Source organism: Nymphalis io, chromosome 21 (assembly GCF_905147045.1).
Source record: "Nymphalis io chromosome 21, ilAglIoxx1.1, whole genome shotgun sequence".
NCBI classification, from domain to species: Eukaryota; Metazoa; Arthropoda; class Insecta; order Lepidoptera; family Nymphalidae; genus Nymphalis; species Nymphalis io.
This window is the reverse complement of record NC_065908.1, coordinates 1075388-1101559: the sequence shown is the minus strand read 5'-3', so window position 1 is coordinate 1101559 and position 26172 is coordinate 1075388. Positions and strand designations below refer to the sequence as shown.

General features: G+C 32.0%; 1 protein-coding gene across 1 annotated transcript in view; it reads left to right on the top strand.

The window, feature by feature from the left end:
- Positions 1 to 26172, top strand: part of LOC126776831 (alpha-N-acetylgalactosaminidase) — a 60429-nt gene that overhangs the window by 3000 nt on the left and 31257 nt on the right. The gene's annotated exons all lie outside the window — the stretch shown is intronic.

Here is a 26172-nt window from a genome sequence, read left to right as displayed (position 1 = left end):
ATAATCTGTGTAACGCGGGAAAAATGTAAAAAAACAGTTATTGTCGACGGTAGATTTCTTAGAATATAATTAATTCCATTTTCAGAAATCGGATCATTTGAATAACAGAACTGGGAAAATTCATACAAAAGATGTATTATATGTATATATATATATATAATGTACCTATGCAATTATTCATGAATTATTATTGTTTTTGGAATATAATGTAATTTACTTGTAATATAAATCATTTTTTTAGTTCATGTAGGCAGCAGTATTTGTGTATGCAATTTGATATATTCGCCAATGATAAGCCGATTATAATATTTTTTATATACATATTTTTAATTTTACTTATTGTATACAAAAATGCATGCACTAAATATTAAACCACGCAACTTATCTGTACAGGAATTATACCGTTTTAATTGTTTTGATATTATTTCGACATGTAAAAAATATTCTGTAATAATAAATGAGGTTTTTTGTAATGAACTGAAAAAACTACCGAACTAATACGCAAAAAACGTATAAAGTTAGGTTTATAATATTACTGTATAAGTTATGTTGCGCTTCACAGTTTCATCCGCTTTAAAACTAAACTATTTACGTGACAGACATGAATTTAATGTTCTTGTTATTATATTAATTTAGTAAAGACATGATCGCCTTGTAAATAATAATGAAAACTATAAATATAGTATAAAATTTTTAAAGCAAAAGTACTTATTTTTGTTAATGTCAGTCTTGGTCAAAAGTCATTGAAGTATGTCGCCAACCTTCCATATCTATATAAAGGTTTCAACATTAAAACCTCCTTCGAACAAAAACATTTCGTTCACCTTCAACACGCTCGGTTTCTTTAAATTATTTCCTTTGACATAGTGTATATATGTGTATATATTAACATGTTAATGAACCATTGACGGTTCGATTTGAATAAACAATATTGTACATACTGTAATGGATGCATGTGTAGGGTACATTTTTAATGAGTTTTTCGTATGCGTGCTATGAAGAACTTTCACAATATGCTTACGGAAGCGGATGGCCGGAATTGCTCGTTGTACAATCATTGGAGTTTGCTTCGTAAAATTTTCTTTGCAAATTTATAATATTAAAATGAATCTGGGTTCGGTGAAAGTAAATTAAGGTTGCTTATTAATGTAACGTTTAAGTGAAACAGTTTTGTTGCAATCTGTTTCAGAAAGTTTAAATTCACATATATAATGCGTTTTACAAGTTTTAATAAGTAGGTAACATTTTTACTTATTTCAAAGTAAAGTTCTTGCAAGGCTTGAATAAATTAGGCATACCTTGATTGAATTGAAATCTTGTGAAATGATTGATCTGGGCTTATCGAGATTTAAATATAAATAAAAAGAAAGTATAACTTTGCGTAGAGCAATATCGTAACCAATGAAGTTTATCCGAGGTGCGATTATTGCTAGTTTTGGTGCAGAGAGGCAATAGTGCCAGCGGCTGGGAAACAATGCCACAGGACAATCTTTTAGACGGCGTGTTTTTACTATAAATTTTTAATGTGTATTTTGTTTTTTTTTAATCTTAATTTTGTATATTATAAAAATGTCTGTACATAGTTTCAAAAGAAAGTAAATTTCTTAAAAGTCGTTATATTAAGAATTTACGAAACGTTATAAAAACCTAATTTAAGAACAAAACAGCTATGGCCTTGATTTTAATCTTAACCTTGTTACGGGTTGTATTTTGTTCTCAACAAACAAGACAAAATCAGGCTAACATTCCTGAGAGCTTTATCCATTTAATAAGTAAGAGTGTAATTGTGTGCAAATGTATTATTGCGGGACTTAGGACTGGTTAGTGAGTGAACCAGTGTAACTAAAGGTCTAACACAACATCTTGCTTCACAAGGTTGGTGGCACATTAGAGACGTTAGGAATGGTAGATATTCCTGCGCCAATGTCTATAAGCGGTGGTCACCACTTATTACATGACCACCTACAAAAATGTGGTAGATATTGAATCAAGTGGTGGTCACCACTTACCATATGCCCGTCCACCTACAAAAAAACTTGTGGCAGCATTGATCCGACACATGTAACCTACACTTCGGATAAGACTCACGTGGCACATCTCAGCTCCACTTACTTTAATAATATAATAATACAAATGCGAAAGTACCTCTGTCTGTATGTAACGCTTTCACGGCTAAGCCACTGAATCGATTTTGATGAAATTTGGTATGGATCAAGCTTGAACTCCAAGGAAGGACATAGACTACCTTTTGATCTAATACCTGTTATCCTCGGCCTTATCGTGCAAGTGAAACCGCGGGCGAAATCTAGTATGTTTATATATAATATCGATGTATTGGTGATGATAAAGGTAGATAATCTTTAATGGTCACGTAACCACCACGTAAAAGTTAATTTGTTTTTCTGTCAAAAACCACTTACTTTCAGCTCGGGTCTTGGAAGTAGGCTGTGATTCAAAAGTGCCTTTATTATACTACTTGAATAAAGAATGATTTGATTTGGTTCGTTTTACACTCTCGTGCATCATAAGGGACGTAAAGCTGATGCATGTGAACTCATTCCGGTCGTTTCAAAGTGCACGATTTTTCGCTCACATACTCGTAACAACATTATAACAACAATCCATCAATTTTGGTCGATCGTTTGGTTTGTTGTTTCATCATTATGTTTTATCACAAGACGACCTTTATGACGGTCAGTATAATTGAGAGTGTCTTATTGCAATGTCATTGCAATTTACTAATCAAGAGCTGTAATTAATACCTAACGCTAATAACCTTGAAGCTCCTGACCACATCCCGTCACGAAGACCATTCTCGATGGAGATCAGCCACCAGATGAGATATAGTGAAGAGGTATGCAGTACACAGGTGCCCTCTACTTTTACCCAATAAACTTATTACTTTCATATTACACCAACCTTGGGAACTAATGTTCGTGGCGCATTGGCAATGTAAAGAAAGGTTAATATTTCTTACATCGCGATTGTCTATGGGCGGTGGTGACCACATAACATCAGGTGGCCCATTTTCACGTCCGCTTACTTGTAACATAAAAAAGAACGAATCTATATTAAATTATTGTATAAGTTTGTTTGTTCGAGAGAAAGTGTTATGTATCGAAATAAGTGAAACTGTATCTATGTATATGTAGTATTGGTATCTGAATTACAATGACTCTACAAATAAATCTAATTAAACGCAACTAAAATAGCTACTTATTAAGCCAATTAATCATGTGCGAAATTGTATTGCAAGTTTTTAATTTATTTCGTGCGAATTTAAACTTAAATATTTCAATAATAAGGTAGGTTATATTAATGTCGATTTTTTTTCTATCGTTAAATACTCATGTTAACAAAGCGGATGTAGGAGAAAATTTTGGTTGCAATTTAATCCTTAATACGAACATCATTAAAATAAAGAAATATTAACACGATTTGTAACTTGTTATTGTTAAAAAAATAGGTAATAACCCCACGATTGACAGTTTTGATCACATGTTTAAGTATCACTTCGCGTTTACTTGTTCAAACCGTTTGCGCAGATAAGCGTTGATGTGGATGTTAAATAAATTCCTTGTGCTATTTCAGACTATTTGTAGTGATTTATTAGTTTACGTAGGTACTACTCTAAGAGTACAATTAACTGTTTACTATATATTTTTTTATTAAATAGTCCGTTCCTTTTTGTTTCGTAATATTTGTTAATGTTTCATATTATCTTTGCTTTTGTCTACAAAATTATTTACTAAATAACTAAATGACTATTTATTTATTATCTTAATTAATTTATATACCTACTTTTTTATTATTTAAGCTAATAATTTGCCCTTTGCGACACAGCCGTTACTATAATAAAAAACCGTATTTTTTATTATTGCACCTAGGTAAGCAGACTTGCAAACGGGCCACTTATTAGTAAGTGGTCACCCAGTGGAATTAACCATCCCTTAAATATCTTATGCGCCATAAACCATGGAAACTGAGATGTTATGTCTCTGTTATTTAAAGCCAGTTTTAAATTATTTTCTTATTGGGACGTGTGCCCTTGCGTTAAATTTGTGCAAAAACCCTTTTTTTGATCTGATTGATTATTTGCTGTTCTCCTACTGGCGTTTACAGCGACACCGAGTAAGAGAAAGACATTAATATATATTGACAATATGGCGTCCTTTTTTGGGTAATTGCGCAAACCGCAATTTGCACAAAACTTTTTCTTTATGTATTCAGCCAGATGTTCACATTATTACTTTCACTTATGTTTTCTTAACGTTAATTAAATAATAAATACATTTTCGGTACAAATCTTTGATCGTTTTTATTTGTTTGATTTGTAGGCACGAAATATACATTAGACGCGACTCGGTGATGAAATTGATTAATCATTTCATAATTAAAATGAAATATATTATCTACAAGTAATTAAAGCCTTCATCATAATAAAGAGATGTTTTTATTTCACTAATAATAATTATTATTATAGTAAATGTATATTAATATTATCGTATCCATGTACATGTTTGTAAAGATAAATCTTGTCTTTATTGTTTGCCCCCTTTGACATGTTTGTGACGTAGTTTATTTTTCATTCATTGAAATTAATTTCTGATATTATGGAATAGGTGGGAGTGTCGTCAAGTATTAGGTGCCATATGTCCTTTTCTGTTTTGAAGGCAAATTGACCCTTGTTATTAGGCTCACAAGGTAACATCTTAGAATGCAACATGAACTGACTGTAATTTTTATTGGTCAGTGCCCATAAATCAGCCGTTCTAATATATATAGAGTTACGTCAGTGACTCAAAAGCTTTTTCATGAGTCCTCGTATCTCATTTTAAATATAGAATAGGAACATAGGCTATTAATCATATTAAGCATATGTTATTAATAACATTATAACGGCCTTGAGACCTGAAACAATAACAATTTGTAGGCCGTCTTTTATAGTAGGCGTCTGTCGGGAAACTTTGAATAATTATAATGAACACAACAGCATGACGTAACCTATCTCATAGTTAAATATTAAAGCGGCTTTCATTGCTTTAGAAGCAATGTTGTTTTCTATCGTGGAAGCATAATAGCGGCTTTATTCACTTTTTTTGGTTTTATAAATATATCAAATTGATAATGATCTGATCTGATCGATGGGTTTCTTGGCGACCATTAATAAGAGACAATCGCACGTGTATACGATATGTAGTTCGTTAGGGTGTGCAAACATAAGTGTACTCTCAATTCACTGGCGTAACTCCAAAGGCTTTAAGCTGCTATATGTATTTTTCTGTAAAGAATTTCTCCATAGAAAAAGTATTAACATTATATGATTTGATTAAATTATTTATATTACATTGAATGAAAATTAAATAAGAAATAATTATATATAGATCATTCGATAGAAAAATTCGTACCGGACCGTTTACATAAATACTGACGTCATACCTTGACTCGAAATAGCGAACAATTAAGGAAAAAAGTAATTGCGTTTAAAATATTATTATTTTTATTTTTATGTAAAGTCCAATATTATTTAAGAATGGAATATATGGAATTATAAACTTAAGAAAATTATATCTAAACTAATTCTTAACAGAGTTCCAACAAGCATTTTCATATTTCGCAAAAATTGGAATGCAAAAATGGGCATTTTGCATAGATAAGAAATTACTTCGTATATCACCCGAGAAGCCGAGATGGCCTAGTGGTTAGAACGCGTGAATCTTAATCGATGATCGTGGGTTCAAACCCGGGCAAGCACCACTGAATTTTCATGTGTTTAATTTGTAATTATAATTCATCTCGTGCTTTACGGTGAAGGAAAACATCGTAAGGAAACCTGCAGGTGTCTAATTTCTCTGAAATTCTGCCACATGTGTATTCTACCAACCCGCATTGGAGCAGCGTGGTGGAATAAGTTCCAAACCTTCGCCTCAAAAGGGAGAGGAGGCAGTGGGACATTAACAGGCTGTTACTAATATATCACCCGTGCAATGAAAACCGATTTATTCATATGACATTTAACGATCGTATTCTCTAGGCTATTCTTTGAGAGCAAACTCGAAACTCACCGAAGCAAACGGTCGTGAAATGCCAGAAAGTGATATGCGACGACGACGATTGATCATCAAAATAGTATATCACCAAAATCAAAATAGTCTATATATTATATAAGTCGGTTATCAATATTTCTCAGGTGAGTAATGAAGTGAGTTTTTACAGAATAACACTGCTGCAGTTGAGTTTGTTCTTACCGAATGTGGAAAAGATTTTGTTTTCTTATGTGTTAGGTATTATATAACAAAACTATAGAACTATACTAAAGTGTATTTAAAATGAAATAAAACATAATTTATTTGTTAAATATTACATTATATTAATTGAACTTGGTGGTAAGGCTTTGTGCAAGTCCGTCTGGGTAGGTACCACCCACTCATTAGGTATTCTACTGTTAAACAGCAATACTGTTGTGCTATGATTGGATTTTTTAAATCTTATGTAATTGTTACATCATTAATAAAATTGAAAAATCATAAAGTGAAGACCAAACACGTGCGATCAAACGAGATGATAACTATAATTATTAAAATAATAATTTACGGTTGTTTGGCGTGTCATGTATAGACGTAGCTTTATAGATGACTAGTATTCGCCTGCGGCTCCGCTCGTGTGAGGGGGGGGGGGGCGTATTACAATCAAATCCACTCGCATTTATAATATTAATAAGAATAACTTATTGTAGTGATAATGTCAAAGACTAAGTAAGACTGTCAAAGATAAGACTAAGTAAGATTAAGTTTTTTCCAAGAATGTAAAAAATAATATCTAAAGATATAATTATTTTTTCTTGTTTCCCTATATACTTTATAAAAAAAACTTTGTCTTAAAATTTTTGTTAATAAAATTATAATCCAACAATATACATTTATATAAACTTAGACAAAGATTATATAAATGTATTGTATCCTAATAATTAAAAGATTAAAAAACCGGCTAACAATTGCCGCGTAAAAACTATAATTAATAAAATCTAGGTTAGAATTATAATTGTTATATACATGCAAAAGAACAAAGAAAATAATTAGAAGCAAGACAACAGAATTGAAGAGGCTAGTTAGCTAAATGACAAATACATTGCTAAATGAGAAATGCGTCTTAAGACGTGATACGTGAAATGCCTTCATTTGAGTAGTTAGTATGGAATTACTATTCCTTGTTTCACCGAAATCTATACCGGAAAATCGGAAATCGAAAATCGATTTTCGAATACGTTTAAACAAAAATTAAAAACAGCTTAAAGTAATGGAAATAAATATGTATAATATATCATCTGAATTTGTTTTTTTTTTCTTAAGTTGTTATTCCTTTATCATAAGATATTTTTATTAACATCAGAATATTAAGTAATACAATACTCAGGAAACCTTCGGCTTATTTTTGCAGAATATATTTTAACGATAAATTACGTAATCGATACGCAGTAATTGTCTCCCTCTATCAGTCAATCAGTCCGGTACGAGAATTTGTGCTGAATGAACTTTTGAGACTTTTCTTCGCAAACACAGGCCACGGGAGATGATTGTGGTGCCAAATCGAGCAAGGTCAACGACGTATGTGTATCGTCTTAATGCTTACCTAGTACGTAATCGAGTAACAAATAAACAGACAAACTTTTGCACTTCGAATATTAGTAATTAATAATTACGTTCAAATGTCAAGTCATTATTTTGTTAAGCAAACCAAATTTTGTATTACCTTATTATTATTGGTCATCGTCAAAATATAATATAATGATATAAAATTAGAAAGGTGACTTTACATCATTTCAATAAACGAGCAAGACACTATCGCAAGAATTCAATAAAATAATATTATATATAATATTATATTCTTACTAAAATTTTTATTAGTAATCAATTAAAAACTGCCACTATTTTAATAAATGATTGATTTTGTTTTAACGTAAGAAAATATCACATGACCACAAAACGAGTAACAAATGTCTGTGATGTCATAATGTTAATTACATACTGAATCACACAAACTGTCTGTCACGTGACGTCATGTGAGCTCGGGTTAATTTTAAGATAAAAACAAATCTTATTTTAATAGGAATAGAATAATAAAGTTTTATGATAACGTTTATGGGTATATCTGATAAACATAAATAAAAATATTGTTCGTTGTGACAATTTAAGATTACATTTGTCGCGAACAATATTAATTAATTATTAATTAGATATATAATTATAAAATTAAAAATATATAGTTTAGATTTACTTTGAAAATATTCGTTTAAATTGTTGTAATACTGATTTAATTTTATGCTAAGCTAAGCAAGTAGGTTTGATAAAATGATATAACGAAAGTTAGGTAGTTTTGAGAAAAAAATAATACACAAGATTATTGTAACGATAGTTATGTAAAAAGTTTTTATATACTGTTACGAAATCCATAATATTATAATAAATGCGAAATATGTCTGTTTGATTATCTACCTTTGCAGATTTTTTTATCAACTTGAGTTTTTGCACAGAGAAAGTTAATATTATTTCTGTGTACTGTTGGAGTGCCAGAAATATGCGCAAGAACACAGCCAATAGCTGAGTAAATAATCAACCCTAATAAACCCACTGTATACACATATAGCCACGTTTCGTGTATGTCTGTAAGTATACATATATGTAAACATAGCATTTATAATCTAGACTGTCTGGAAAAATCGTTTATCCTTAAAAAATAAAATAATAAATAAATGTGAAATCAATCAATCAATCAACAGCCAATCGTTGTCCACTGCTGAACATAGGCCTCTCCCAAGGTGCGCCAAAGCTCCCTGTCCTCCGCCTTCCGCATCCAGTTGGTGCCCGCCACCTTCTTAAGGTCGTCGGTCCACCTGGCTGGAGGGCGCCCTACGCTGCGCTTGCCGATTCGCGGTCTCCACTCTAGGACTCGTCTGCTCCAACGGCCATCGGTCCTACGACATACGTGACCAGCCCACTGCCACTTCAGCCCGCTAATTTTGCAAGCTATGTCGGTGACTCCGGTTCTTTTCCGGATAATCTCATTTCTGATCTTATCCTTCAAAGATACTCCGAGCATAGCTCGCTCCATAGCACGCGGAGCGACTTTGAATTTGTGGACTAGTCCCGCAGTTAGTGTCCACGTTTCGGCACCGTATGTCATGGCAGGTAAGACGCATTGGTTGAAGACTTTCGTCTTCAGTAATAAATGTGAGTGTGTCGCGATTTCTCCGCCGTTAATAGAGAACTACCATGCATTTTTGCGTTCTCGGTGTGCAAAAATGTGCGTATCGATCTCTAGCGATACTATTCATAATAAACGTCTTAGTTCATTCTCTAAATCTTTAGTTATCCTTGGGTTCGCACGATTTACGATCATTCATTATTGTGTTAGTATAATGCGATTTAATATTTTGATTAAACTGTCGGTTTTCATTCGTATAACAAATTACATATTACAGCACAGTACAGTAACAGCCTGTTAATGTCCCACTGCTGGGCTAAGGCCTCCTCTCCCTTTTGAGGAGAAGGTTTGGAGCTTATTCCACCACGCTGCTCCAATGCGGGTTGGTAGAATACACATGTGGCAGAATTTCAATGAAATTAGACACGTGCAGGTTTCCTCACGATGTTTTCCTTCACCGTTAAGCACGAGATGAATTATAAACACAAATTAAGCACATGAAAATTCAGTGGTGCTTGCCCGAGCTTGAACCCACGATCATCGGTTAAGATTCACGCGTTCTTACCACTAGGCCATCTCGGCAATATATATATATATATATACATATTCTTTACAATAAAATATCTATAATCTATGTTGTACAGTCATTAACTTTATACTAATGTTATTTCATATTTAAAATAAACCTTTTTTGTATTATATAAGCAACAGATAAGCACAGACAAATCCAATAGATTTTGTTGACCCATTGCAACCCGATCAACAAGAATTCGTGTATAGGGGCATAATCCTTTCAGTTACATAACGCATATCGGTGAATAAAGGCAATGAAGGTATTTTTCTAGCTTCCTCAAAATATATTTCATTTATAATTAAAGAAAATCTGCGATCAAAAAAATTGTTAAGACTAATTTTTTTGCTAACGAATTTAATCGTAGGGATTATACAAACATCAATGAAATAATATAAACGATTTGATTAATCTGTCCAACAACTATATTACAAGCTTAATAATTACAAGGCAACACAACAAGGCGACTGAAGTGCTTATAATTTTCTTCTTGTTTACTTTTAAAGGAAAACATTTTAAGGATATCTGCTTGTAGAAGGAAATCCAACCATAAATAAGCCTAGTGAGCTTATTTGGGTCGCATAAAAACCTTTTTTCATGGTAAATGTCATCGAAAAACCTTTAAAAAATATATCTTAATTTTTAAAAAAATACATTTTTTTTCATTTACCCTTCGTTCCAATTGATTTTTTTTAACAATTATATATAATAAAAATAAACAAACAAAAAACCATCTAGTTGCGTAATTGTCTCTATTCGCTTAACAGCTATTTATTAAGATATTTTTAGTTGACACCAGTACACTGAACAGCCGAAAACCAAGGGAACCCTTGGCTTATTTTTTGGAATAGATTTCATAAAGATTTTTCACGTAATTAATGCGCGCCAATTGCGATACATCATCTTTACTAACGCAATCGAGTAAAGTCTACATGACTGATATGCCCGTAGAGGAGCAGCGTGGTGGAATAGACTCTTTCCCGAGATACTTGACCTTAAATCAGTTATAGAACGTTAGGATGCTGTTAATTAAATAATTATTTTCGATGGTACTGTAATAACAATGATTCATATTGTTATGCGAATGCGCAAAATAGCATCTTTATACAAATGTACGAAAGATAATTAGTACAGACAGAATTTTACGCAAGCTTAATTAAATTAGGCTGAATGTAGAAACTTACATCGGAGTTTTTGTTCTCTTTAAGCGCGTGTTTTGTTAATTTTGAAAATTCTCTCAACATAAAGACTGCGTTTTATCTAAATACAAAGATAATATACATGAACTATATATTTTTGAATCTTAGTTAACGCAATGTGCGTTACACACACAGTATAAAAAAAGTGAGCCATCCTTACATCGCCAATGCGCCACATATGGAGTTAAGATATGATATCACTTGTGCCGTAATTACACTGGCTCACTCACCCCTCAAATTAAAACATAAAAATACTAAGTATTGCTGTTGAAGGATGGAAGAGTGAGTACGCCAGTATAACTACAGGCACAAGGGACGTAACATTTTAGTTCCTACAGTTGGTGGCGCATTGGTTATGTAAGGAACGGTTAATATTTCTATATATATATGGGACCACTGGCCACTTGCCATCAGGCGGCTTATCTGCCCGTCTATCTACCTATACTATAAAAAAACACTGCTTCTTATCGCAAAAATACCTTTAAATTATATGATATTGATAAAATATATTATAAAACAAACGACCTTATAAATTATAGCACATTGGGAAAGAAACCTTGAGAGTCTAGACGGATTTAAAAACTAAAAAAAGCGATTCTTATAAGAAACCGCTATTTAAACCCGCCTATTTATTTTCCAATCTTTAATAGATTTTACACCATCAATTAACAAGTCTTATGCTAAATTTTGACTTATGTTAAACAAGTTATTATTTAATAGGCCCCTGCACAAATGTCGTTAACGGTAAAATAACGATAAATAATAAAAACCAATCAACTTAATAGACACTATTGTAACTAATGTTGCTTATGTTTTACGACAGACCAATCAAAATAAATAATAATATTTAATGAATATGGCAACACTCAAGCGATGTACGATCCTAAGATATTCTTTTGTTTTTATTAAAATGGATTTTAATTTAATTAACATTTTGAATATATTCAGTGAGTGAGATACCATAACGTTACCTCACAAGGAAATGTCAAATTGAAAAAGTTGAGCTTTTTTTATAAAAAAAAAGTGCTATTTTATGAGTTTTAATGTAATCTGAATATGTAGTAACCGTTTCTGCCTCCACTCATTCTTGGGTAATAAAAATTTATGATCGTATCCTTCTTTATCCATTTAAATAATTTGTAATATCTTTGCATTATATTATTTAAATCGTTTTAAAGTGTAACTTGATTTTATTTTATCGTTCTAATTTAGGAAATTAAAAAAAATAAATTACTGTGTTTTTTATTATACAAGCTATTAAGTGACGTTTAACAAAGGTTAAAAGCACTGGGCAGTTGATAAATTAAGTTTAAAATTATGATTTTTTTAACATATTTATGTTATTTAAAGTTATCTGAAATAAAATATTACTGGTGGTAGGGCTTTGTGCAAGCTCGTCTGGGTAGGTACCACCCACTCATCAGATATTCTACCGCAAAACAGCAATACTTGATATTGTTGTGTTCCGGTTTGAAGGGTGAGTGAGCCAGTGTAATTACAGGCACAAGGTACATAAAATCTTAGTTCCCAAGGTTGGTGGCGCATTGGATATGTAAGCGATGGTTGACATTTCTTACAATGCCAATGTCTAAGAGCGTTGGTGACCACTTACCATCAGGTGGCCCATATGCTCGTCCGCCTTCCTTTACTATAAAAAAAAAAAAAAAAATCATAAAAATGTCTACCACAAATTAACTTAGATGTCGATTGAATGTCGGAGTTATGCAAAGTGCCACCCCACTTTTACAGTGGCCAATGCAATATGCAGTATGATGTCTGTTTGTCAATATGTAACGTAATTATAAAGATCTGCACCCGTACGTAGTTGACATATCTAAGATACGTACGAAACGATTTGCTTCCTCGTTTCTGATACGCACCGCTATGATCTGGAATACCCTCCCGATCTCCGTCTTCCCCACCACCTACAATATGGGTACCTTCAAGTCTAGAGTGAATAGGCATCTTCTAGGTAAGCGCGCTCCATCTTAGATTGTATCATCACTTTCCATCAGGTGTGATAACAGTCAAGCGCTAGCTTATATATTTAAAAAAAAACCTATAAGATAAAAAAATTATAAAGGATAAAAGCTCTTAATAAGAAAAAAAAAATTAACTGAGACTTGATTAAAATAATATAAAAAGGAGGATGAATGATAATGGCCAATAATGTAAATGTAGTGCTATTTTGTAAGAACCAACTCGAAACTCATCGCGGTAATCGGGCAATGTCAGAAAGTAATATGCAACATTAATCATAATAATTATAAAATTTTAATAATACACGTATCAAAATTGTTTATCGCCATTAGTTGGCTGTCAACATTTCAGTAACAATGTCCCACTGCTGGGCTAAGGCCTCCTCTCCCTTTTTGAGGAGAAGGTTTTGGATCTTATTCCACAACGCTGCGCCAATGCGCTTCTCCAATATAGGTTGGTGGATACACAAGTTATTACTATCATTTAACTTAATTGTTAACTTATTGCATTATACAAAATACGAACGAACTTACTAAATGATCTTACAAAATGCATTAATTAAAAAACATAAATATTTATATTTAACATTAATAATAAAAAAACTCCGTAGAAATATTATATTATATGTAAACATATATACATAAATAAGCAAACTTGGAATGGGAGTGAGCCTATTACAGGGTCTTAGTTCTCATGGTGAAGCATTAATGGTTTAAAAGAAGTATTTTACATATCTTAAAGTGACTTTTTATATAAGTTTTTCAAGTTATTACGTCAAACGTGACCGACTCATTCCATTAAAACAAAAAAAAAACATCGACTTGATTTGAATAATATATATCAATCATATTTTAATTCGCGTTTATATATAATGTAGACACGGCTCGTAAGAATGCGTCACATGTAGAGTAGAGCGGTTGCGTCACATGGCTTTGTTTTCACCGCTTTCGATTTTATGCGCTTGTGCCGATCGCACGAACTAATGCTCACAACTGGAAACGTTGATATGGAGATATATCACTATCATTCCTAATTAGTTCTGCAACATTCATACAAATTATTCTACATTTTATCACGTAATATCACATAATTGAATAAAAAAATGATTTTTTATGTGAAATCGTTATTTAATCAATTAATTATATAAATCAATTTAGCAAAGTTTTACATATAAAATAATCTAAAGGCGTAATGATCCCGTTGATACACCACCTGGATTTCAACAGAAGAACGGATTGAATTCCGGACGCATAATAGAATTTTAATTATTAATTTGTACTTATGACTCATCTTATGTTCTAAAAAAAAACATAACGAAACCTAAATTTCGGATGATAATCGATACACTTTATATATTCTATATTTAGGTACACTTGTACCAAGGCACCAATCCACAGTGTAATCTCTCAATGTCCTTCATAAGTGGACATAAGAGGCTTGCTATGGGACAATAAGCTGTGGGACAGTAACGTGCTGCTATTTTAATTTATAAAAAATAAATGAAACAAAAAATATTACGAGATCTGCTTGGTTCTTTATGTTTTGGAATGCAAAATATTTCAATGGGAACAAGATATTCTGGTTATAAAACTTACATAATACTATGACAACTTATTCAAGATAATAAAATGAACAAGTTTGAACCTCGCTACGTAATCAGTAGTTGTAAGGACAGCCTGTAATTACTACACCTATGTAGGTATGTACGACGTATAAACGTTAAACATTTCAGATAAACAAGCTAATGCATGAGGAGTTTAAAAAGAAGAAAGGGTCAGCCTTTGGATGTCCCATTTGTGGACTAGCACTGGTGATAGAGCTTTGTGCGAGCTCGTCTGGGTAGGTACCACCCACTCATCAGATATTCTACCGCAAAACAGCAGTACTTGATATTGTTTTGTTCCCATTTGAAGGGTGAGTGAGCCAGTGTGATTACAGGCACAAGGGACATAAAATCTTAGTTCCCAAGATTGGTGGCGCATTGGATATGTAAGCGATAGTTGACATTTCTTACAATGCCAATGTCTAAAGACGTTGGTGACCACTTACCATTAGGTGAAAAAAAAACTAGTGACAAAAAAACAGTGTTGCTTGCCTGGATTTGAACCTGCGATCATCGGTTACGATTCACGCGTCCTGACCGCTCGACCATATCAGCTCTTAATACCAAAGAGCTTATTGAACTCGTTAATTTTCAAAAAGCTGAGATGGCCTAGTGGTTAGAACACGTGAATCTTAACCGATGATCGTGGGTTCAAACCAGGGCAAGCACCATTAAATTTTCATGTGCTTAATTTGTGTTTATAATTTATCTCGGGCTTGACGGTGAAGGAAAACATCGTGAGGAAATCTGCATGTGTCTAATTTCATTGAAATTATGCGACATGTGTATTCTACCAACCCACATTGGAGCAGCGTGGTTAAATAAGCTCCAAACCTTCTCCTCGAAAGGGAGAGAAGGCCTTATCACAGCAGTGGGACATTAACAGGCTGTTACTGTTACTGTTTATAGAGCTCGTCCAAAAAATCTCCACAGCTTCATAATATTATAATATATTCGAAGATTACTACAATATTTCATGCATCTGTGTGCATTTGTCTATTGACAGTAACATGGTCAGCATATTTCAATTGTTTCATGTTAATTTATACAAATGATTTGTAAATTATAATCGTTGTGTTAATTCATTTAACAGAGCGTATCGCGTGCAAGCTGAACATGTTCAGATTCGTATTATTGATAATGAGGCGTGATTGTCAGATTATATTATAATATTCTTAAGTGTTATTGATCCAGGTTACTTACCGATGGCACCGCGTTATCGAGATTAATTGAGTAATATTATTTTGACGAGCCGGTTGGCGTGGTTGGCAGATACTTGCCTTTCACGCCGAAGGTTGTGGGCTCGATTCCCACCCAGGACAGACATTCGTGTGCATGAACATGTCTGTTTGTCTTGAGTCTGGGGGTAATTATCTATATGAGTATGTATTTTCAAAAGAAAAATAGTATATGTAGTATATCAGTTGTCTGGTTTCCATAGCAAAGCTCTGCTTAATTTTGGATCAGATTGCCGTGTGTGAATAATGTTCCAGGATATTATAATTATTATTAATATTAGTTTCTATAATTAAAATGTTCGATTTTTCATTCCAAAACCAAAAAAGATTTTACAGCTATTTTTATCTTAACCTCGAATAAAAATTGGTGTTATTTTTTATGGTAAAGTACTATTTTCAAAAACATGTGCTTTTTAATGATATGATTCGTAAAAAAATGTGTACTGATAAATCAGCTTGGAGAGGTTTCTGCGTTTGTAGTAGTGTAATTACATAAAGTGACTAAAACAAACTAGTTTGTGCTAGCTAACACGTGCCTCGAACTCACACGTAAGTTGCGTTAGAAGTGTCATTTTGTTTATTATTATTTTCTTACTAATTACTTTATAATAAAATTTATGCAATAAAGTGAAAACTTATGTTGCAAAACAGTGCGAAATGTTTTTCTATGTGATTTCAAGACAGAATTTTTGGTACAATATAAAAACGACTTACCATCAATGTTCTATCAAATATTTTATATAAAATATTTATAAAAAGTATTTGTTTATTTATTTATCTACTAACGGTGAAACTACTACAAACGCAAAAACGTCTCCGAGCTAATTTGGCTGTATATAACTTTCGCTAGTATGTTTTCTATTGCGTGAAATAGCGGAAAGCAAAGCCATGATACAGCATATCGAGCCACTACAGGTTATTACTTAACTGTTTACATTAAATATCAATAAGCACCACCTTTGCAACATAAAGCATTTTAGATTCGACTACCATTACGCAAAATGTATGTTTTCCTTTACTTAATTCGATTCTTACTGTTAGTTTAAGGCTATAGATGTTATTTAAAAAACTATTCATTTCACTTACGGATATAATCGTGTACGAGGCGTTATTCTGAAGCTATAATTGAATCAGAAAGCTAAAAATAACGCATTGTATGGTAAATGTATGACGGAATTAATACTAGTTTCAATAAAAATGGTATGGAGAAAATTTTATTATCTTTAAGTAAAACGATTTGTTTTCGAACTATGGATGGGATGGATTTCGAGTATGATTCACTAATTCTGACAAATTATATAAAATTTATACCGCTAAGAAGTCGCCATATTAAATATCGAACCGACCAATATTGGCCAGCATGAATGGTTGATAAATTGACAACAAATATTAAAATGGCTTCCCGTCCCGACTTCATACGAGTAAAATTCATATAAAGTTTTCCATTTTGCCCCATTAAAAATTGAAATTTTCAAAAATCTTTTCGTATTGGATGCTTACCACATAAAATAAACAAATGTTTCGAATTTCATGTTTCAAGACTCGGGTAATTTTGGTTGTCCGTTGATAGTCAGTCAGGATTTTTATAAGAATAGATAATTCGCGCACTGAACTACAAGCTTTTAAATGTATTTTACTAATACAGCTATCAAGGTCATGACGTAATAGCTCAGTTAAGTTCATTCAATATTTCGTTCATTCATATCCGATTAAGTTTTTAAGAAACGTAATACTATGTAGTCGATGCAAATAGAATGATAATTTTATTTAATTCTTAATAAATTTAATTTCTCATATTAACAGCTTGTTCACAGACATTTTGTGTATGTATAAAGTAGACATATATGTAAATTATATACAAGATAATGCTAAATAATTGTTTGTGGCTTTGCTTAAAAACGTTCTGTAGCGGGTTATTAATTAAACAACGCTGTCTTCCTCTTTCGAATGTCAAATCAATAATGACAGAAAGAGAAAAGTCAGTGTTTAACTGTTCGATCGCTAATCAAGTGTATTTATGTGAGTTTCTTCATTCCACCATAACTTTTGAATGTCTGAACAGATTTGGATGTGTTGGGTATCTTTAGAATTTTGATATCATACTGAGTGTCACTGAATACAAAATCATTCATCCATTCATTCAATGCCATCGTGTTTCTTTTAAGGTAAAAAAAATATATTTCTTTATCTACTACTAGTTGAGCGCCAAATATTTTGCTAATATGTCGTATAATAACAAATATCTCTTCACAGAAAGCCATAGGTGACAGTTTTAATCACTTGGTATTTTCGATGACGAGTTACACTACCAAACTTTTTTGTAAAATATTACTGCTCCTCACGATTAACGTGTATGATGAAAATTAATTTTGAATATGCTTTGTGTAAAATCTATTCTTAATGAGCGTCTGCGTCGTGAAAGGTATAACTATGCTATATATCAAGTTAATCGGACCTGTGGTTTCGTTGATGTCATCATGAGTAAGTCAGTCAAGCAGTCAGTGGTTTTTTGCTTGTATATGGATTTTTAAACATGTGAAATTATTTATATGTTTGGGTGGTCATTTACGAAATTGTAACAAAAAATAACTTTTTTAAGGATTAATCAAAAACACACTATTTCGTCGTCGTCAACTATATTGTTAAACGTTATTGCAATTTATTATATATCTATAAGTAAAATAGTTTGTTAGGAAATTATATACATATTATATTCCTTTTATGTGGTTCTAATGAAGGCATTTGCAATAAATCGTGGCATTTATAATGATTGTTTGGTATTATACTTTATAGTAAAATATATAATAAAATTCAAAGCCTTATACGAGATAGGTAAGTCTATAATCAACATTAATTAAATTTGAAACGTGACATTTTATTGCGAAGTCTTAACGCAAATATAATCTTTAATAAATTTAATCACTTCTTTGTATGAAATATACCAATATCATAATAGTCATTATATTATATTATATGTCTTCATTATTGTATTTGATTGCCTCGTTGGTCTAGTGGCTAGAGATAAGGCAGATCCCGAGGTTCTGGGTCCCAGGTCGGCCCAATAAAAGCTTATTTGGTTTTTCTGTCGAAGATTCGCATAATAATAATTTATTTTAACTTCTTATCATACGAAAAGCCGAGATGGCCTAGTGATTAGATCGCGTGAATCTTAACCGATGATCGTGGGTTCAAACCCGTGCAATCATTACATATTGTTATTTATGCTCTAAACAAAAAATAAGATGTTTTCCTGACTTATTTGTAAAGGGTAACAAGTAGGACAAGATTTCCAAGGTTGTATAACTTCTTTCGTAGTGTTTATTGCAACAAAAAATATTTAAAAATACATAACATAACTATATAAAATTGGAATTTACACTTTTACATACTAGGTAAGGCATTGTGCACGCCCGTCTGGGTAGCACCCACTTATTAGATATGCTTACCGCCAAACAGAAATAATAAATATTGCTGAGTTATGGTTTGAAGGGTGAGTGACCTAGGATGACTATAGACCCAAGCCATACATATTTTTTCTCAAGGTTGGTGCATTGTCATTGCGAGAGATGGTTTATATTTCTTAGTGCCAGTGTTTATGGGTGGTGGTGACTCACAGCAGACGGCAATCTACTTATTTAAAATATTTTTATTTTATTTTATTTTATTTATTTGGGAAACATACAGCATAATATAATACATAAAATTTAGTAACAAAATAAATTTCACTTAAGCCAACAAAGTTTCCACTTATACAAACAAACATGGAGTGAACCTAACGATAACAAGTTATTTAACAATTTATTAAGATATATGAATAAAGTATTAAAAATAATTTAAAACAGAAAAAAAAAAAAAAAAAAAAAACGATAAGTATATTACTGACAAATACAGTTTTTTAGAGCTTCTTTGAACTTAAATAAATTTTCGTTAAATATATCTATACTAGTGTAGCGTTTATTATGATTGTCACATGCTCTTACTAAAAAGCGATTTTTAGCATAGTTCGTTCTACACATTGGGACATAAAACATTGTTTTTTCTTAATTTATAGTTTAATTTGTTTTGTATATTGAACAAATAAATTATATTAAAGACAATAAACGTCCTTTCTTGATCGTATAAACGCGATATCAGTTGGGTAAATAAGTGTATATTGCAAAATGACATTGTACAAAGGGAACGGCCGGTGAGGCAGAAAGTCTACGCGACCGGTTTAATTGGCACATATAAATAACCAGTTCAAAACATTCGATTAAATTTAGTACAGTCAGTATAAAAGTTACATTAATATTTTGATTTATACTATCTGTAATAATGTGATCTTTTAATTATGATTATACGACGATGATGATGTCCTCCTGTAACTACAACAAGATTTTATTAAATATCACACAAGAACCGGCAAGAAAGACAGAAGTTACTTATTTTCCAATCGCTACAGTGCAAGTGTGCAATGTATGCACAATAATGAGGCATGTCTTCGTGTATTGAATTAACTATTTGTTGTCCAAATATTTGGACAGAATACGTCACATTAAATATATATATATATATATATATATATATATATATATATATATATATTGAATATTTACTTGCACACGGTCATTTTAAGATATGTAGCTATGAATAAAATCTTTGACCCTCGATTATTGGCACATACGAAGCTTTATATGACTCATGCAATAAATAAGGATCTTGTTCAACGATATTTTTCTATAATATTAAAGAAAAGGAAAGAAAAAACACATTTTGTCGAACATTACATTATAAATCAAATCAAAATATACTTTTTTCAAGTGAGCCTCATGCAATATTGAAGAGTCATTTTACAAGATTAAATTAAATTTAAAATTAGCACTGGTTCGGAATTTAGATTCTACCGAGAAAAACCGGTAAGAAAGTCACTGTTTACTCTTGTCCGATAAATATCCTAAGACCGGTTCATAATTGAATACAATTGAATTATTTATTTATAAAATAAAATAATACAAATAAGTATAAAAAGTAATAATAAAATAAGTCACCACGACTGACGTTTTCGAAAATAACAAAATATTGAAACTGCTGCCTGCTACTCACCATATGAATATAATTAAAAAAATAGGATTAATCATGGTACTCCTTTTTAAACAAATCTAGAATATTTTTCTATCTATTTTATCAATTTTTAAACGAATATTTTTTGCAAGCACCCGATTTGCTCTGTCTTAAATCAAGAGCGAGTTCTACATGTTGCTTAAGTACTACGATTGTTATCAATTGTAACAACTAATGCGTGCATAATTGGTTAAAATAAATTTTAAAAATTGTCGATGTTTATATATTCTTTCAACGCCCAACACGATATTAATTATAAAAAGCACACGAAAACTCAGTTGCTTGACCGGGTTAAAAATCACGATCTAATTATTGCTATTGTATAATCTGTACCGTTTTAAAATAAATACGAGATCATAAGATATCACTTCGATAAAAGGCTTGAAAACGAAAACGTCCTATTACATGGAAAACAAATTTGTCGATCAAGGATTTCCACGTGTACAGACTGCCTTCATTAAATACATACGTTATGTATTATGATATTAATTGCTCTCACAATAACGACTAAAGCAGCATTCACCTAGTATCTGTTTTATATAGAATTGTCGGTTGTACGGTGTGTGGACGTAACAACTGGACCAAGCAACATGTTGGCCGGTTTCTTACATAAAATTACGTAAACCCGTAGGTTGATCGCTCTACCGTCACGTGACTGAGTAATTAATTATTGCAAGCGGCGTGTTTTTGTTTATTAAAGGAAATGCATTTTTTGTTTTTAACATCGCCAAGGATCATTAGCGATTAATTCTCGTATACCTTTGTGTATTTTCCGACATTATACGTTTTGTATTGTAATGTAAAGGGTGGTAAATGTCCCACTGGGCTAAGGTCCCTCTCCATTTGACAGGTTGGAATGACTCGATCTGATAGGTTGTCCTAATTGGATGCATATACACGTGACTGATTTTTTCCTTCTCAGCCGAGCCCGATCCCATCATTGTATTTGTAACCAAAAGCAACAGGACGGGTTGAGAATAAGGCCAGCAGTGGGACATTCAGCGGCTATTATTGTACTCTATATAAACACAAGAAAATTAAATTCAAGTTTCTCACGTCAAAAGTCTAAATTTAAGCGGATTAAACTACGAAGCGTAGGCCGCCCTCCAGCCCGGTGGACCGACGACCTTAAGAAGTTGGCGGGCACCAACTGGATGCGGAAGGCGGAGGACAGGGAGCTTTGGCGCACCTTGGGAGAGGCCTATGTTCAGCAGTGGACAACGATTGGCTGTTGATTGATTGAAACTACGAAGCATAACTTTGGCTAATCTCTCTTGATATTGGCCGCCGTGACCGAAATTAGTCTGGAGGACATTATAATAAAAATTAATGATTATTTTCTCAATACGAGATTCAATTTTTAAACAGAAATGCCATTAAAAACGTTTCAAACGAATGATTTATGTAAACCAATTAAACAAAGCAACGACAGTATGAAACCAGTAATTTCAGTTAATCAATTATAATTTACGGCAACGGATGCGCAAAACATCAATTTTAAATAGAAAATTACACATACTTTTGTAGTATGACCGATTTGATTGACATTTATAGGTTAATTTCAAACATCGAATGTAATTACGTGACGTAACGATAACCGTACCGTACATTACATTTACGAACAAATGTTTTTTTTAATTCAATTCGTTTATTAGAGTTAATTGTTTAGTGATATCAGATTTTTATGTGATTGTATATCTTAAGGAGCCATGATTTATATGTTAATAGTTAGTTATCATGGAACGTGTTGTATTTGTAACTTGAATGATATATAAAATTGAATTATGAAAAATGCCTTGCTTCGCTCGGTAGGTCACTTGCTCAGTGGAGCTTTCCTCAAGGAAAATTGATCTCGAAAAGTCACCTTGTAAGTACGGCTTGTATGGTAGTACGAGGCCATCCCAGCTGACGTACTCCACAGGGCTATCTGAAGCTTTACGATTTATATATTATGCTTTGCCTTATCTTTTAAGCCCCGCGTGTTGGAGATGTGGAAGAGGTGAGACGACCTTTTCCGATTGCGCTCCGCCTTCTTGACCATAACAATCTCATAGAAGGAAAACTTCCACACTTACTCCTCGTTGAGCACCGTCGTCACGACCACTCGCTGATTTCCCTTCAAAACATATAAACTTCTACACACTGCGCCATCTTAGCCCGATGGATAAAAAGCAAAATGCAGTCATCACTCACATCATACTTTACCTTATTAAACTTCTGCAACGTGTGTAATATTATATACAATACAATTACAAATTAGATTGGAATATAAATAAAATTATGATTGTACAACCTTGGACGATTTTTGTAAATAATATTGCGGAAGCTGACCTGTGTTACATTGGATAAACTATAAATCACATTGATTTGTTATATGCTAATAAAACCTTCTCCGGTAGTAAAACTTTGACACAGTTAAAATCGCAACTAATTGTAATAATAAAATTTTAAAATAAAAACCATAAAATATATAAACTTTTTAAATTATCATTATCGAAACTAAAATTATTATGCCTAGTTTTTTTTTTTTGTTTTATCATATAACTTTACTCCAGCTTATGAAACGCCTATCGATGTCAAATGACAAATTTAGTAATTTTTATTTAATCTGAATTGTAATTAATCGATGGCAGCGTATGACGCAACAGACGACCAATGAGCGGTCAGTATTTAGTCAAATTAGTAAATCATATTTCGACAACCGTATCAGGCGCTTGTATGTCGTAGTTTAGGAAATAGGTTTTAAAATACTGTCTGAAATTATTTATTAAATAAATAATCTAGGATGGAAGCGGGCGAAGTTATATTTAATTTACTTTTGTGTTTTTTTATACAACTATATAATTAAAATTTGAAAATTCACTAATAATACCATTTAAGCAGTTAAGGCTTATCATTCTTAAGTAAATACTTGTAACGACCATTAAGTATTGCAATGTATTGCTTCACATTTTACCTTGCACTACACTGAACTATAAAATGTATTCAATAATAATCTTTATTATTATTACAATAAGAATGCAATACCGATATACTTTTGTTTGAAATAACTTTAAAAGAACAGCCTTATAAGTTTTTTACTGCTTGATATTTCAATTTTATATTTCGAACGTCCGTTATTAAATAATTACAAATGATGATTAAGAGGTTCAATAATAAGTTCAACAATTATGTGTGTTCTTATTTTGATTTTCAAGTGAATTATAATAGAAAGAGAGAAGATAGTGTTTAACTAAACATATATTAGATGCGAAAAGTTATAATATTATTATTTGAATGAATCTCTCTATGTTTATTTGGTCTTGTAGTTAACTAAACAAAGCAATATGTTTTATATAAGAATATATAGTCCTAGAGTGGAGACTGCGAATCGGCAAGCGCAGCGTAGGGCGCCCTCCAGCCAGGTGGACCGACGACCTTAAGAAGGTGGCGGGCGCCAACTGGATGCGGAAGGCGGAGGACAGGGAGCTTTGGCGCACCTTGGGAGAGGCCTATGTTCAGCAGTGGACAACGATTGGCTGTTGATTGATTGATTGATTGATTGAAGAATATATTATGTTAGAACACAGTGAAGGAAAACATTGGAAATAAATTTGCTCGTATATAGTAATACCCGTTTTAAGAAATTCTTAATAATCCTATTTACCCCTCCATTAAGTGTCAAGTCTGTGCTAGGAGTGGGGACGACATTAGCGTAAGGATCGAAGCTGCGACTTCTACGTCGTTAGGCGGCCTCAAAATACTTACTTATGGTAAAAAAACAACTTTCCAACAAGAACTTGAACTACATATGTCTTAAAACCTAAAAGTAATTTAGATTAAAAAATAACTGTATTAATATTTCAATGTAATCAACTTGACCAATGTCATAACGCAAATATTAAATAAATAATTAGTTATTAAAGTCTTGCAACTAAGGTACCTGAGTGCACTAAGTATATTAAAAGATAGCAGCTATTTTATCTAATGTGTGTGACATGGTCAAAATTTTGTAATTAATGAATGAACGACGATGAAACTTATTGAAGACAAAACAAAATAAAAAACTTAATTTAGATAAAAATATAAAACGAATTATACTTTATTCAAGTAGATTCTTATGAGTAATTTTATAGGTAATCATTTACACTATTTTTACGTCATCATTTGTTTATATCTATAATTATATCATTACTTAAAGAAAAAAATAAAATGTATCCAAAACTTAACCACACAGTGTAAAAATAAGTTTCTGATTACACAGATTAGTAATCAATCTCATATCAGATTAAATTTCTGGTAACGTTAGCATAATCCGTTACACTTCGACGAATATGTCAATTTTTTAATGTTATATATTTCTTTAATTTATTTTGCAATGAAATATTATCTGTATGAAAATAATGACTTTACAAATCATGACCGCTTGCAACACTTTACTTTAAAAATGATATTCAGCTGACTCAGGGCAACAGCAGGGACGTTACAAATATGCTTAAGAACCGTAAAATATGCAAGTCTTTGTAGAACGGGCATAGATTATAACCATTTCAAAAAAATATCGACTCTATAGTCTACTTAACCAATATACATAATACATAAACTAGACGATTCAGCGCGCGTCAGAAAAGGTTTGAAAATTACCATTATTATATATAACAGCACTTTGCAATTTCACCAGTTTTAAAATTAGACTATTGATCTGACAAGCGTGAGTTTCATATTCTTCTAAATATATGTTTAGTTAACATTACTCTGCAACGATTAATCGTTGGCGGTTAATTTATTAACTATCAAAACTCTGATATATTAAAACAAATTATAGCGTGAAGTACATAAATTATACCATTATAATTATAGTAGAAAAAAATACATAATACAAATTATTGTAGAGCATAAAAAGCGTAACATAGATGATTTACGTACTTTAACATAATTATGATTGTTTTATTGAAGTCCTCTGTATGTGTAAAGGTCTTTCTGCTTACTCGAGCAAACCAGTTTGCGCGCGTAAACGGTTTAGGAGTTAGTGAGAAAATTCACACAGCGTGTTTATTAAATATAGGAACTATTTTCAAAATACATCAACATATTAAAATATTTTGTTGTACGTTATTTTAGCGTTATTATTTTTTTCTATGCAAATACTTATATAACTTTTCTTTTGTCACATACAACGTACTCTAAGCTATCTCTTTATTGAACTGCGGAAGTAAGTCAGCACGTGTAGTCGGACCATTACACAAGTTTTTTTTTAATTGATTCTAATTGTATCATCTGTCTGATGGAAGGAAACGTGAT